This window comes from Lactuca sativa, chromosome 9 (genome assembly GCF_002870075.4).
Source record: "Lactuca sativa cultivar Salinas chromosome 9, Lsat_Salinas_v11, whole genome shotgun sequence".
In the NCBI taxonomy this organism is placed as follows: Eukaryota; Viridiplantae; Streptophyta; class Magnoliopsida; order Asterales; family Asteraceae; genus Lactuca; species Lactuca sativa.
Window position 1 is genome coordinate 33,792,496 of NC_056631.2, and position 17,394 is coordinate 33,809,889.

Consider the following 17,394-nt stretch of genomic DNA (forward strand, 5'->3'; position numbering starts at 1 on the left):
GCCCGTTAGGTTTATTATATAAGTATATGCTTGCATGCATATTAGGTTAACGATTGTGATCGATCTAGAGTATAACGATAGTATTACAGATTTCTTTGATCGTTCTTGTAAACCTACTAATCCTCTACAGTTGATGTTCTTAATCGAGCTCTTCTGAGGGTTTTGTTTTAATCATTCGACACGTTTGATTCATTCTTGACTTGTTCTTATTTTCGTGTTCTTGCTGTTTTATATTTACTTACCTGTTTAAGATCTAATCGATCTTCAAAGATTAAAGTTTTAATCTCATCAATTGGTATCAGAGAAGGAGGCTGTGTAATCGATACACATCTTTTCTGTGAAAAGGTTTCAATTAGGGTTTTTCCGCAATTACTGATATTTATTGAGCCGTCATCTCATTATTGACGTATCTTGATATTTATTGTTTTGCCCTAATCTACTTTATTACAAGTCTGATCTTTGAACAGGTTTTTCGATCATAATGGACGAGTCTCAATCAAATCCCATCAATATTTCCAACAGCATCGGTTCAACCACGAAGATTCCAATCCTATATACCCATGACTATGAAGTCTGGGCGCATCATTTCGAAGACTACGTGATAGGATCTGAGGATAATGGATACCTCATATGGGAAGCAATCATTAATGGACCTTTTTCTCATTCTGCAACGTCTAGGATTATTAAAACTCAAAAGGAGTACAATGATCTGCTGAAGGATGTCAAAGATATTGCGCAAGATGAGAAGGATAAATTCCAGTGTAATATCAAGGCGTTAAGATTGATAAGATTCGCCCTTCAGTCCGACACCTTCTGGTTGGTTAGCTCATGCACAACGGCAAAGGAAGTTTGGGATAGACTTCGCGAACTGTACTCTACAGACGAGGATCTTGAACATTCTATCCAAACCTTGCTCTTATCTGAGTTTGGAGAATTCAGGCAAGGAGCCGAAGAAACAGTGACCCAGACATTCGATCGCTTCAATCATCTTCTCAGCAGGATGATCAAACATGACATCGAAAGGAAGCTTATCGAGCAGAAGGTTACATTCTTAAATGGTCTGAGGTCTGAATGGAGAGCAGTGGTGTCTACAGTCAAAGCCCATGAGCAGTTTAAATCATACTCTTTGGCGAAACTGGTGGGTATTCTCAAGTCCCAGGAGAAGATTGTGCTGCAGGAGAAGAACGTTGTTTCAAGCCTTGGTTCGCTGGCCCTCCTGTCAAAAAGTAAAGCTGTGATGGAGGATGAAGACCTCAACTTGGAGGAGTATGACCTCACGTCCGAGGATTATGCTATGATGGTGTCTAACCCCAAGAGGTTCATAAAGAAGAGATTCCCCAGCAAGAAAAACCGAAACTGGCAAGGGAGTTACAGTTCAGAAAAGGTTAACAATGAACCGAAGGTTGAAGAGCCCAAGAAGGAACCGAAGGCGGATGGTGATTCTGGAGTAAGCTGTTACTACTGTGGTGGGAAAAACCACTATGCTAAAGATTGTGTCCTTAAAAAGATGGCTGAAAAGGATGATGAAAAGGATGAGGAAGCCTTGTTGCAGAAAAGGCTTGATGAGATGAGAAAGAAGAAGTCTACCGCTAACCCTTCCATGAATGCTCTTATTGTGCAGGGTTCGGTTGCTGATGACGAGTTCGGTAGCGTGGAAGTTTGGTCAACCGACTCAGAAGACGACGAAGTGAGAAAGCCTTCTCATGGAAAGGCTTATGTGGCAAAGGAGGAGAGCAGTGGAGGAAGATGCTTCATGGTGTCCGATGTATCTCAGTTGAGAGGATACAACACCGATGGTGGAAGCAATGATCCGAAGGAACAGCAGGATATGTGCTTTACAGCCAAACCCCTTAGCCAGCAGTTCAATGAGCTTGATGAACTGATCAAGAAGGTACAATCGGTTTTCGTTTCATTTAAAGTACCACAATCCTCATATGAGAAAGAACTAAAAAATGTTAATACAAGAATTTCTCATCTAGATAGTAGTTTAACTCAAACTCGAGTCACCAATTCTAACCTAACTGATCAATTAAGCAGGGTGTCTTCGAAGAGTGAGGCAAAATGTAGCCGCCACGTGAGGTTTCTTGTGTAGTGATAGATTCTTTAGTCTATGCTGAAAGTGTAATTTATTCCTCTTATTTGAATAAATCGAGTGATCATTCGACCTAATCTTCGTATTTGTGTTTGTTCTTATTTTCCGCATCTTGTTCATCAAATCTCAATTAGGGTTTTAACCTAACAAGTGGTATCAGAGCATTAAAAGGAAAGATGAAACAACACTTATAAAACGAACATATCTTGTTGACATCTCTCTTACTATTCCTGTTCCTGTGAAAAGCTCACGTGGACCCAAGAAACTTTGGGTTCCTAAATCTGCTTAATTTTTGCAGGTTATAAGTGACGAGCAGTTCGACGAAGAATGGTACATCGATAGTGGCTGCTCGCGTCACATGACAGGAAGGAAAGAGGAGCTCAGGGAATACAGATCTCTTTCAAATGGTGGCAACGTCAAGTTTGGAAACAATTCTTTCGGCACCATAAAGGGATACGGAATGATTACTAATGGTGATTTCACTATAAGGAATGTGGCTTATGTGGAACGACTCCAACACAACCTCATCAGTGTATCTCAGCTTGTTGGAGGTACAGGTCTCAAAGTCTCATTCGATGATGAAGGTTCTGAAATTATTGAGAAGAAGACAAAGAAAGTAATTCTCAAGTCGGAGCGAAAGGGTGAAATGTTTCCTCTAAACCTTAAACCCATCAAAGGAAACCCAGCTATATGCTTGTTATCAAAAGCTCAATATGACGAAAGCTGGTTGTGGCACCGAAGACTCTCTCATCTCAACTTTAAAGATATCAACAGACTTGTCACTGGAGGTCATGTTCGAGGCCTTCCATTGCTCAAGTTCGACAGAGATCATTTGTGTGCTGCATGCGAAATGGGGAAGCAGAGTCGTCAAAGTTATCCATCTGTAATTAACACAAAAGTTGTTGAACCACTCGAATTACTTCATATTGATTTGTGTGGTCCTTCATCTATCGAAAGCATCGGTGGTAGCAAGTATATTCTTGTTATTGTTGATGACTTTTCACGATTTACATGGGTGTTCTTTCTAAAGCTCAAATCTGAAGCGACTCATAAGCTGAAAGTGTTCATCAAGCAGATTGAAGTACAGCTCAAGAAGGTCGTTCGCAACATCAGGAGCGACAATGGTCTGGAATTCAAGAACAGGGAATTTGAAGACTTTCTAGCAGAAAACGGAATAAGTCACAACTTCTCAGCTCCCTACACACCTCAACAGAACGGAATTGTCGAAAGACGAAACCGATCTTTGTGTGAAGCTGACCGAACTATGCTAAGTTTCGCTTCCTTACCTCTTTATTTTTGGGCTGATGCTATTTCTGCTGCTTGTTTTACACAGAACAGGTCTTATCTCAACAAACGATTCACGCTCACACCATACGAGATTCTAAACAACAGAAAGCCCAATGTGAAATTTTTCCATGTGTTCGGCTCACGGTGTTTCATCTTTAACTCTAAAGAACACCGCAACAAGTTCGATGTCAAAGCCGATGAGGGAATCTTTCTGGGCTACTCTCTCACATCCAAAGCATTCAGAGTCCTAAACAAGCGTTCGAGAAAAATCGAAGAGACCTATTACGTGACTTTTGACGATAGCTATGTCAAAAGGCTACAGGCCAAAGAAGACACAGCTGGGGAAATTTTTCCTCAAACTGGCCAAGTCACAGTCTCGATCGCTAATCTATACGAGAAATTTTTGGAGCTCTTTGACGAACCAGAGAAAGCTTCTCTCTTAGAAGCAGGTGCAGCAGACAACAAGGTTGACCACATGAAGCAAATTGTCGAAGAAGCTGCCAGGAGAATGAATGAAGGAGGATCGACTTCTGATGAACCTCCTGATGGGTTTTGAGCATTCTAACACTTCCTAAGTGTACATGCAACCCTAATAACCTTGGATCTATGTTTGTCTAATTATCATGCTAAGTTGAATTCCAAGGCTATATTCCTATCTAGCATACATGGGGAACAATTTTAACTTGAATAATAGATAGAATAACTTACCTTGTTGTTGCTTGTGTTCCTTGAAACCTTGTGAGCCTAGCACCCCAAATGTGATGCCTCAAATGCTTCACACAACACCAAATGCTCTTAGAAAGACTTATGAGAGAACACAAACTTCTTGAAATCGGCCAAGCCCTCTTGTTTTCTTAGTGTAACCGATTTTGGTGGAGAATATGATTCTTATATAGTGTTGACACATCTAGGGTTACACCATGTAAACCCTAATGTGTCATGACTCTTCATTTCCATGACCCATGGGTTTGTAACACCCATGGAGCATCCATGGAGCATCCTATGGGTAGAACCCAACTTGATAATCCATGGAGCCTCTTAGCCCACTATACAAGATATGGATGATTTACATAATCAACCCATATATTTAATTAGTTCTCTTTTGACCACTTAATTAATTCTAAATTAATTATTGATCAAACTAATCAAATAATATTATTAATATATTAGAACTTATAATATATTAATAATCTCCAAGTGTTATTTCTCTCATTTAGTCTATCCAATTGCATGGTGCCATGCAACCCAAATGGACCATGCCGGGTCGGGTCAAGTACATACCAGAAATAGTTATGGACTTAGACACCTTATCCAACAGTCTCCCACTTGGATAAGTCTAATAACTATTACTGCAAGTATGACTTCAGGAACCGATCGACAATCGTAGCTCTTTTCAAGGATTCTCGGAACTGAGAAGATGATGGTACGCCATTTAAGATAAGTGATCATATAATCCTCTGTTCTAGATATCAGCCGGACAAATACATGGAACATTGTCTTGCTTATTGTCCAACATTTGTTTCCCGATTTCCGATTTGTTTGACATAGAACTTAATTGAACACATCAACTTAGTTCTGACCGGGCCCGGTACATGGGTCAAAACAAAATCATCGAGGGGCCCATATATCAGCTTCTAATCCAAGAAGGAACAGATAAACTTCGACTCATATGTTTGTTCTACCACTCATTGAATTACACACAAGAGCACGATTTATAACATCGAGTTACCAATGCGCTTTCGTACAATCAATGCATAACCAACTTGTAAGTAACAAATCATATCTCTAGGTTTGAAGACTTATACGATATTACCGTCTCACGATCACTCGAGATAGAATTCCATGAAGTGATTCCAGTGAGCGTGGGTTGAGTCCAATGCTCAGGACTTATGAGCACTCATGATTGCTGTAACCTTGTCCAAGACCTCTATAACCAAACATGACAGTCTTGATTCATACCTACTTCCGACATATGACCGACTGTGGAGGTTTGAATAATATGTTATACCAAACAAAAATTATTCTGGAAGTCAAAACATGCAAAAGAAATATAGTAAACGATCGACAAGAGATAGCAACACCTTACTCATAAATAAAACATTTTTTATTCATCATCAAATGTCAATTACACTTTACAAATTTCGAGGTTATCTAACTACTAAATCTAATATCATCCTTCAGCCCTATGCTCCGAGCATGCTGAAGATGCTTAACCCAAGTCAGTCCCTTTGTGAGGGGATCTGCCGGATTCTCATCTGATGATACCCTCTTTGCCACGAGGAGTCCTTCTTCGATCCGATGTCTGATGAAATGGTATTTTCTGTCGATGTGTCTGGATCTCCTGTGATCCCTTGGTTCCTTGGCTAAGGCAACAGCACTTTCACTATCACAGAAAATTTCCATTGGCTCTTTAATAGCTGGTACAACTCCAAGGTCTCCAATGAAGTTCTTCAGCCATATCGCCTCCTTTGCTGCCTCGCTAGCTGCAATATACTCTGATTCACAAGTAGAATCTGCCACTGTCTCTTGCTTGGAACTCTTCCAAGAAATTGCTCCTCCATTTAGAGTAAAGACCCAGCCCGACTAAGAGCGGAAATTATCCCTATCGGTCTGGAAGCTGGCATCACTATACCCTACAACTCTCAAGTCATCACTCCCACCGAGGGTAAGGACCCAGTCCTTAGTCCTCCGTAGGTACTTGAGGATATTCTTTACCGCAGTCCAGTGTGCCTTGCCAGGGTTCGCCTGATACTTGCTAACCATGCTCAGAGCAAAGGCTACATCAGGTCGAGTACACGTCATAGCATACATGATCGATCCTACAGCCGAAGCATAAGGTATTCGACTCATTTCTGCTATCTCAGCCTCAGTGCTAGGGCTTTGTGACTTACTCAATTTGGCGTTGCTTTGGATGGGCAACTCTCCTTTCTTGGAGTCCTGCATGCTGAATCTCTTCAGCACCTTATCCAAGTAGGTACTCTGACTAAGTCCAATTAGTCTTTTACTCCGATCTCTCAAGATCCTTATCCCTAAAATATAGGCAGCTTCACCAAGGTCCTTCATAGCGAAACACTTCCCAAGCCAGGACTTTACTTCCTGCAGGGTTGGAATGTCGTTTCCTATGAGTAGTATGTCATCCACATATAATACCAAAAAGCTAACTATACTCCCACTAGCCTTGACATACACACAAGATTCATCTTCACTCCTAGTAAAGCCAAATTCCTTGACCTTCTCATCAAAGCAAAGATTCCATCTGCGAGGTGCTTGCTTTAATCCATAGATGGATTTCTCAAGCTTACACACTCTATTAGGGTACTTGTTGCTGACAAAACCTTCTGGCTGACTCACGTAAACATCTTTAGCCAACTTTCCATTAAGGAAAGCGGTTTTGACATCCATCTGCCATATTTCATAGTCATGAAATGCAGCTATGGCTAACAGAACCCGAATAGACTTAATCTTGGCTACCGGAGAGAAGGTCTCATCATAATCCACTCCAGGAATTTGAGAGAAGCCCTTTGCAACCAGTCTAGCCTTATAAGTGTGTACTTTACCATCCATGTCGGTCTTCTTCTTGAAGACCCATTTGCACCCTACTGTCTTACGACCTGGTACATTTTCAACCAAGTTCCAAACTTGATTGTCATACATGGATTGTATCTCGCTATCCATAGCCTCTTTCCATTTAGCAGACTCGGGGCCTGCCATGGCTTCCTCGTAGCTGTTAGGGTCATCTTGACTTACTAGTGTCCCATCAATAATAAGTGTCTCACCTTCTGCAGTAATATGGAATCCATAGTAATGCTCAGGTGCACTCCTAACTCTCGTGGAACGCCTCAAAGGTACAGGTTTGTCAATTGGCTCAACAGGAGTTTCCTCCTCAAGTTGAGGGCTAGAGTTTGAAGTTCCTTCACCACTTGATTCTTGAATTTCTTCAAGATCAATTTTCCTCCCATTGTCTCCTTGGCTTATAAACTCTCTTTCTCGAAAGACTCCTCTTGTTGCTACAAAGACCACATTGTCACTGGGTCTGTAGAAGAGGTAACCAAAGGATTGCTGTGGGTAACCGATGAAAATACACCTCACGCTTCGAGGTTCGAGCTTATCATGAGTCTCGCGTCTCACGAAAGCCTTGCAACCCCAAATCTTGATGTGGTCTAGTTTGGGTACTTTACCAGTCCACATCTCGTGAGGAGTTTTGGCAACTTTCTTTGTAGGGACTAGATTAAGAATATGGGCGGCAGTCTCTAAGGCATACCCCCATAATGAGATTGGTAGCGAAGCTCGACTCATCATGGAACGAACCATGTCTAACAAGGTTCGATTACGCCTCTCAGCCACACCATTCAACTGCGGTGTCCTGGGAGGTGTCAATTGTGAGACAATCCCACATTCCCTAAGATAGTCGAGGAACTCTGAACTAAGATACTCACCTCCTCGATCGGATCGAAGCATCTTAATGTTCCTGCCCAATTGATTCTCGACTTCCTGTTTAAATTCCTTAAACCTCTCGAAAGTCTCTGACTTATGTTTGATTAAGTAGACATATCCATATCTACTGTAATCATCAGTAAAAGTCAAATAATAACGATTAGCATCCCTTGTGGCATGTTTGAATGGTCTACACACATCCGTGTATATAAGGTCCAACAAACCTTCACCCCTTTCACACGAGCCTGTGAAGGGTGACTTTGTCATTTTTCCAAGTAAGCATGATTCGCAACTATCATCTGACTTAAGGTCAAACGACTCCAAGATTCCATCCTTTTGGAGTTGGCCTATGCGTTTCTTGCTTATATGTCCAAGGCGACAATGCCATAATGATGCTTTATCCAAGTTATTATTAGTAGTAGAATCAATACACAAAACATTATTTCCTAAGTTATCTACAACAGACACAGCTTCATACACACCATCACAAGGTAATGCTTTAAAATAAAGAACATTATTAAAGAAAGCATCAATAGAACCAACTTCATTATTAAACGAAAAGGTAAACCCTTGTTTGTACAAAGCATGAAAGGAAATAATATTTCTTGCCATTCCTGGCGAGTAACAACATTTATTCAAATCTAAACTAAACCCACTACTTAGCGATAAAGTATAAACTCCAATCTTGGTGACAGGTGAAGCTTTCCTATTCCCCATGATCAAGTTTATTCTTCCTTGCTCCACATCCTCACTTCTTCTTAGTCCATGCAAGTCACAACAAATATGAATACCACAACCGGTATCAAGCACCCAAGATTTAGAATGGGGTGAGTTATTAGAAATGATAGTGTAAATACCTGCATGGTTGGGTTTGACTTTCCCATCCTTCACATCCTGCTGGTACTTTGGGCAGTTCCGCTTCCAATGAGCCTTTTCATGGCAATAGAAGCATTCAGCCTCTTTTGGGTCAGAAGAAGGAGTAATGAAACCTTTCTTGGTTCCACTTGAAGAAGAGCCATCAAGGGTCCGAGCCTTGGTACCCTTCGAAGATCTCTTTCTCTTCCTCCCTCGACTTTTCCCGATTGCCAAAACCGGAGTTGAGTTTGGAGTAGGAGTGATAGCAACCGACTTCCCCTTAAGACCTGATTCTGCGGTCTTGAGAAGTCCCTGAAGTTTGCTGAGGGTGACTTCTTCCTTGTTCATGTGATATGTCATGCGGAATTGATCATAACACGATGGTAAGGAGTGCAAAATGATATCTATTGCAAGATCCTTAGGGAAGTTCACATTAAGCTTCAACAAACGATCCACATACCTTTGCATTTTCTGCATGTGGCTCGTGACGGATTCCCCGTCCTTCATCATGGTTGTTATCATGGAGCAGATGATTTCATACCTCTCTTGTCTTGCACTTTGATGGTATCTTTCCATCAAATCTTGGTGCATTTCATAAGGGTAGAAATCCTCATAAGACTTTTGGAGTTCCGCTGTCATCGTGGCCATCATGATGCAAGCCACTTTCGTAGCATCCCTTTCATGTGCCCGAAAGTCAGCGATCTCCTGAGGAGTTGCAGTGGTCTCATCAATCTCCTTAAGCTCCTTGTCAAGGACATATTCTTTGTCCTCGTAGCGGGTAATCATTCTGATGTTTCTGATCCACTCATTGAAGTTGGATCCATCAAAGGTGACTTTCCCACACAAGTTCATAAGGGTAAAGGAGCCATTAGGATTAGAGCCAGAAGCATTGTTGAAAGACATCTGAAGAAAAGAGAACAAGGTTAGTTTAGATATAAGAGAGTCCTTAATAAAACACCCAAATGTAATATTAAGGCTAGTATCCAATCACAATATAATATAACTTAGAAGAGGTATGCCGTAATCTAAGCTATATCATATTTGAAAGGTAGGTGAATGACGATTCACCAATTTCCACCACGAAAACCGCAATATTTAAGTATTAGGTTTTTGAATGGTTCTTAGAAATTCCTAGATTCTTTGAGATTCAATGAACTTTTCAAAGGCATGTTTCAATCTCGAGTGTGCCCTCCAAGTTTTGTGACTGGGATACCGAGGATCACAAACGAGGTGTGAAGTAACCATGCAAATCACTTGGTACCCTTAAAGTTTATCACTCAATCGATGTGCCGGTAAACCACACACGCTCCATCGATACTATAATAAACCCTAAGTCACCCTTTACCTACCTTGTTAAGTCCAAGTTAGTGTGCCGGTTAACCACACACGCTCCACCAACGACTTAATCAAAGTGTAAAGTGTAATTTCATGGAATAGCACCTTATTCACATTTTTCCTAAAGTAACTAAGATTGGGAATTTAATAAAACATTTAGTTACTTTATAATATTCATCATACTTTGAATGAGAATTTGTAAGTCCTTGTCTTACCCGTTCGGCTAACGACCCTCCACCGGTCAAGCAAGCGGTGGGTGAGAGTGGACACCCATTAAGTCACCATTTTATAGGCAACAACCTTATACCCACCTTATAGACCGGCTTCGTGAATGAGGCGTACTAGCGGTAAGACGACTTTGTTCTTATACATATATATAATTATTAAATCATAATAATATAAGTATAAGGGTTGAATTTTAACTTTTAAAATTCTAAGGGTTGGAACCATAGTTTTAACTTAACTTTACTTGTTCCAAAACTTGAGGGCAAGTTTTGTAAACTTTCAAAACTTTTCATTTCTTGTAACTTATGAGTTTAATAGAGTAATAAAATGAGGACTTTTCATTTTTCCTAACTCTTGTGTTCTTTTAATGGTTTTTAATCCAAGAGACTTTTGGTTTTCCATAACTTGAGGACAAGTTATGGCCTCCATTAAAACACATTATGATCAAGAATTAAACTACCACATAGGTTACAAATAATTCCTATGATCATCTAAACATCATAAGAACAAGAATATGAATATGATCACCTTCAAGAATCAAAATCACATTAAACTTTGTAATTTTGATAACTAGTTGTTGTAAATGAGTTAGCAAATACATTACACCATCTAAAACAAGTTTTCAAGTACCAAAACAATTTAGGGTAATGTATCCAATCCATTTCCAGCAACTGAAGTCGAAATTCTGCACTCTGTCGACCCTACTCGCCGAGTGCATGAACCTACTCGACGAGTAGGTTGAAGATACAAGTGGACTCGGCGAGTCCCCCCATGGACTCGGCGAGTCCATCAGTCAGACAGCAAGATTTCGACTTTTTTCTTCCAACTTTTAAGCACAAATAAAAAGCAAACAAGCCTAGGCTCTGATACCACTGATGGGTTTTGAGCATTCTAACACTCCCTAAGTGTACATGCAACCCTAATAACCTTGGATCTATGTTTGTCTAATTATCATGCTAAGTTGAATTCCAAGGCTATATTCTTATCTAGCATACATGGGGAACAATTTTAACTTGAATAATAGATAGAATAACTTACCTTGTTGTTGCTTGTGTTCCTTGAAACCTTGTGAGCCTAGCACCCCAAATGTGATGCCTCAAATGCTTCACACAACACCAAATGCTCTTGGAAAGACTTATGAGAGAACACCCACTTCTTGAAATCGGCCAAGCCCTCTTGTTTTCTTAGTGTAACCGATTTTGGTGGAGAATATGATTCTTATATAGTGTTGACACATCTAGGGTTACACCATGTAAACCCTAATGTGTCATGACTCTTCATTTCCATGACCCATGGGTTTGTAACTCCCATGGAGCATCCATGGAGCATCCTATGGGTAGAACCCAACTTGATAATCCATGGAGCCTCTTAGCCCACTATACAAGATATGGATGATTTACATAATCAACCCATATATTTAATTAGTTCTCTTTTGACCACTTAATTAATTCTAAATTAATTATTGATCAAACTAATCAAATAATATTATTAATATATTAGAACTTATAATATATTAATAATCTCCAAGTGTTATTTCTCTCATTTAGTCTATCCAATTGCATGGTGCCATGCAACCCAAATGGACCATGCCGGGTCGGGTCAAGTACATACCAGAAATAGTTATGGACTTAGACACCTTATCCAACACCTCCATCCAACGATGCTTCAGTCGAGGGGGAGCCAAGCTCACAAGTAGAGGGGGAGCCAAGCTCACATGTCGAGGGGGAGCCAAGCTCACATGTTGAGGGGGAGCCAAGCTCTACAACTGCAACCGAAAGTGCTTCTCCAACTGAAAGTGCTTTTCCAACTGAAGGTGCATCAACGCCAGAAAGTCCAGCACCACAAGAAACCTCTGAACCTCAAGTTTCTAATAGCTCATCAATCGAGGGGGAGCATGGTGATATGTCACTTGACTACGATAGCCAATCCGAGCCAGAAGAAATGATCAATGTTGAACTAGACCCAACCTTTGATCCAAACTATCCTCCACTGACCAAATGGACCAGAGATCATCCTATCTCTCAAGTGGTTGGTGATGTCTCCGAAAAGTTTCTGACCCGATCACAACTGATGGCAAAACAGACATACTTATTTTCAAAGGTTGAGTTTTGTATGTTTAACTCATTCGTATCAAAAGTTGAACCGAAGACAGTTAACACTGCTCTCGATCACTCTGATTGGGTTCACGCAATGCAAGACGAACTGAACGAATTCGAAAGGAACAAAGTCTGGCGCCTCATTCCAACTCCTCCAGATGCCTCTGTTGTTGGTCTCAAATGGGTCTTTAGGAATAAAATGGACAAGGAAGGGAATGTTATAAGGAACAAAGCTCGTCTGGTTGTAAAGGGATATTGTCAGGAGGAAGGGATTGATTATGAAGAGACTTTCGCTCTTGTAGCTAGGCTGGAATCTGTAAGAATATTTCTTGCTTATGCTGCCCACAAAAACTTTGAAGTTTTCCAAATGGACGTCAAGTGTGCATTTCTTAATGGAGAACTCGAAGAAACCGTGTATGTGGAGCAACCTCCTGGGTTCGTGAACGAAAAGTATCCAAATCATTGCTATATTTTGGATAAAGCTGTGTATGGCCTTAAACAAGCTCCGAGAGCCTGGTATGAAACGCTAACTAAATTCTTAAAGATGTCTAAATTCAAACAAGGTTCGGTTGACCCAACCTTCTTTCGCAAAAAGGAAGGTAACCACCTTATGATAGTTCAAATTTATGTCGATGACATCATCTTTGGCTCTACGAATCCCAGCCTAACAACTGAATTCAGAAAGTTGATGGAGACTAAATTTGAAATGAGCTCAATGGGTCCTATTAACTTTTTCCTTTGTTTAAATATTAGACAGGGACCCGAAGGCATCTTTATCAATCAGGAAGCTTACACGAAGACTCTCCTAGCAAAGTTTGGTATGATGGGAGACTCCAAAGTCAAAGTCCCAATGGCATTCGGCACCAAGCTAACTCCATCCCTAGACAAACCGGCTGTTGATATCACGCTCTATCGTCAAATGATAGGCTCTCTAATGTATCTTACTGCTAGCAGGCCTGACATCATGTTTTCTATGTGTTATTGTGCTCGATTTCAGGCAAACCCACGCGAACCTCACATGCTTGCAGTGAAGAACATTTTACGTTATCTCAAGCGAACCACCTCCTTAGGTCTATGGTATCCTTCCAACTCAGGCTTCTTCGTTCAAGCCTATTCTGATGCTGACCTTGGAGGATGTGGACTCGACAGAAAAAGCACTACTGGTGGCTGTCAATTCCTTGACGGGAAGTTGGTCAGCTGGCAATCCAAGAAACAAACGTGCGTGTCGTTGTCTACTGCCGAAGCGGAATACATAGCCGCTGCATCCTGCACCTCTCAAGTGATTTGGATCCAGAGTCAACTTCGAGACTATGGAATCAATATGAAGAAGATCCCACTATATTGTGACTCAGAAAGTGCAATTAGGATCTGTCATAACCCAATGCAACACTCTAAAACCAAACACATAGCACTAAGGTATCACTTCATCAAAGATCACGTGGAAGATGGAAACGTCGAAGTTCACTTCGTAAGAACCACTGATCAACTGGCTGACGTCTTTACCAAAGCTCTTCCTGAAGCATCATTCAACAGAATACTGCAAGGGCTAGGTATGATGGAATCAGAGTCAGTACCTCACACTACCTCTCAACCTCAAACGTAAGAAGCGAAATTGACAGAACGTTCAGGTTCGGTTAAATAATCTGACTCGCTCATAACAACAAAGGTAGTTTTATTGGTTGTATATTTCTTGTACATAGTCATTTATCTTATTGTTAAAAGTATTTTCTGATTCCATGTCTAAATTCCTTGGTTTTCTAAAATTTTCCAAAACCGAAACCTACCGAAGGTTCGGGTTCGGTTTCTTAAAATTTTCCAAAACCGAAACCTACCGAAGGTTCGGGTTCGGTTTTTCAAAATTTTCTGGAACCGAAACCAACCGAACGCTCGGGTTCGGTTTTTCAAAATTTTCTGGAACCGAAACCAACCGAACGCTCGGGTTCGGTTTTTCAAAGTTTTCTGGAACCGAAACCAACCGAACACTCGGGTTCGGTTTTTCAAAATTTTATTCAACCGAAACCAACCGAACGCTCGGGTTCGGTTTTTCAAAATTTTCTGGAACCGAAACCAACCGAACGCTCGGGTTCGGTTTTTCAAATTTTTCCCAACCGAAACCAACCGAACGTTCGGGTTCGGTTTTTCAAATTTTTTCCAAAGTTTTTTTTTTACTCTTTCTTAGTCTTATTTTTTTTTTCTTACTTATTTTATTATTATTATTTTTTATTTTTTTCTTTTATTTTTTTTATTTCTTTAATATATCTCAAAAACTCCAAAAATATTTTTCTCTTTTATTTTTTTTGTGTGTTCGTTCGTTTATGGGGGTATAATTGTTGGATTACTTAAGTGTCCCTAGAAGCATGCTGCTGTATGTGTCCCAAGCCTCATAAGATTTTGAATAATAGCCTTCATGACCTCGTATAAACAAACCTTGTCTTCCCAATAAGGCTACCACATTTATTCTAATCGTGAGCTACCTCACTCTCTTCTCACATGAGTTAAGAGTTTTCTGCTTGGTCCTTCTTTTCGCAGCAGAGGTACTTTAATTTCTTACACCATCTCCACTACATTTCTCCATTACATTCGTTTCATCAACGTAACCCTTGAGACTCTCAGAAATTACCACTGAGGTTTATGGTTACACAACATCTGTGTTTATGATCTTAGTTTCGTGTCATTACGAGCTGAGTGAAATCCAACATTCAACACCAAATCTGAATTGACGGTGATCAATTAATTTGCTCAAGTTTTCACCAAAGAATTGACGGATGTACCTTCATGAAATCTCAAATTTTATTTTGTGTGATTCCTATGAAATTGTTAAACACCATAACATTTCTTCCCTTGGGATCCAGTTTTTATTTTTTTTGAGATTTTATATTTTCCAAGCCAATTTAATATTAATTCTCACCTACTTGTTCAACAAACTACACCGGTCTCACAAGTACTTTGATCACTTTCTTTCTTATTTCAAGATTAGAATTGTTGCATCAAAGCGAAAGCCACCCTAAAGTAGCCTAATTAAAAGAAGTCTTTCAACATTTATTAATAAGTGTTTGATCGTAATTCAACGGGAATCCACATTAACACTTTGAGGTCTCTCTTGATCTTGAAGGAAGAGATTCGTGCCCGGGATCAGTAGTTCGTGTCATTATTGACATCACAGTCATTCCTAAAAAGAGTTGCTTTATTTCTTTTCTTTTTACACTCTTTGCACGAAAATCTTTGATTTTCCAAAATTCCGTTACTAATTAATTTCAGGCTGATTTATTGCATTGGTGGTTAATAATTAAGACGTGGTCAACAATCATCCACGTGGGCAATTTATTCAAAAGATGCGATTCAAAAAGATAAGACGAAGGGTTGCTGACTCAGGCGGGAAATAAAAGGATTGAATTTCAAACGACGGTACAAAGGGGCGCGTGTGAATTTGAAACGTCCACTCTTTTACTGACAAAGTGGACGTGTGTGCGAATTTCAAGCGACGCCTCTCTGGCACTTAAAGGCGCGTGAGGATTTGAACCGGTTTATTCTGAAACGGCGCTTGTTGGGCGGCGTGATCCTAGGAATCTGACACTCTCTCTCCTACGTGATCATCGCATGCCTTAACTGTCACGCATAGAAGATTTGAACAGACTTTTCTCTCTCCTTTCACCCACTATAAAAGGCAGTCTTCACTACCATTTACCTCTTTACTGCTTCAGAATTTACAAGAGAGCAAAAACTCGAAAAAGCTTTACTGTTCATCTTCTTCTTCTACCTTCAATAATGGCAGAATCATCTTCCGTCCATGCTACTTCACACATCCTTCCTATTCGTCCACAACAATGCTTGGTGATCGATCTCAACCCTCTGGCGTACGACTCTTACATGTCGCCGATCATCGAGTGCCTGAAGTACTCCCAAATCGCTCCAGCTCTCTCCAGGATTGAGTGTGTTCCAATGGTGGTTCTCTCGCAGGTGTATGCGACTGCCTATTACGACAAAGCAGTCGAGCGGGTGTTCTTCGAGGTTGCTGATCACAAGACCTCTATTTCTCGACAGCGGTTTGGTACTTTGCTTGGTTTGGCTGCTGACCCATCAAGAATTAATCCGGAGACGATTCCGATTGGGCATCTTTACAACATGTTCTATAACATGGGGTACACGGAGGCGCTCGTCTCTGTCGCAAAGTTCAAGAAATCCTGCTTGCCGCCGCAGTGGAACGGCATGTTCACAGTCCTCTTCAAGGGCTTGTCTGAACGGAGCTCAGGATCTGACGGTGCTAGTCGACTGTTCTTGTCGATTATGTACGCAGTTTACAATGGAGTCAACCTAGACTTTGGGTTGGTCCTCTGGTAACAGCTCATCCAGAGCCTTTCTTCTTCATCACGACATTCTGAGGTGTCGTTTGCCCGGTTCTGGATTCTTATCACCAAATGGGCGATGGATAAGCTGGATATACCCACTGCTGCTGGTGCAGTGATGTCTTCGGTCGGTACTTTTCATACCACCAAGATAATCGTTTCTGATGCATCCAGGTTCTCTTTCATTGGCTCTATTCCAGAGACAATGTATGGCGACGTCCCATCCGACAGCAGGATCATCCAGACGATTAAAGAGTTCAAGGCATCTGGTCCTAGGGAACTTACACTGGAAATGTTAAAGTCCATTCATGATGCTGATAAACCGGTTCCCAGGGGCAAAAAGGCGGACAAAGGGAAGCAAGCGACCAAAGCTCCTAAAGGTCCTTCTCCCAAGAAAAGGAAACAAACAAAACCTGCCCAGTCACCGCAATCGAAGAGAAGGAAGACACAACCGAAAAGCAAACTTGTCATCCCTTCCTCTTCAAGTGACTCTGAAGGTGAGAGTTCGGACTCGGACGGCTCTCAAAGAGGCGAAACCCCTCCAAGAGGCAACACCCCACCCCGATCTCCTACCCCAGATATGGAAATCCATAACTCACCCATTCCTTCACCCACTCAAACAATCCCTACTTCCATTCCCACCATAAACCCCACTACCACTATTCCTCCAACCTCTTTCCCTATACCACCACCCATTTTCACAACTGCAACCAAAACACCACCTGTA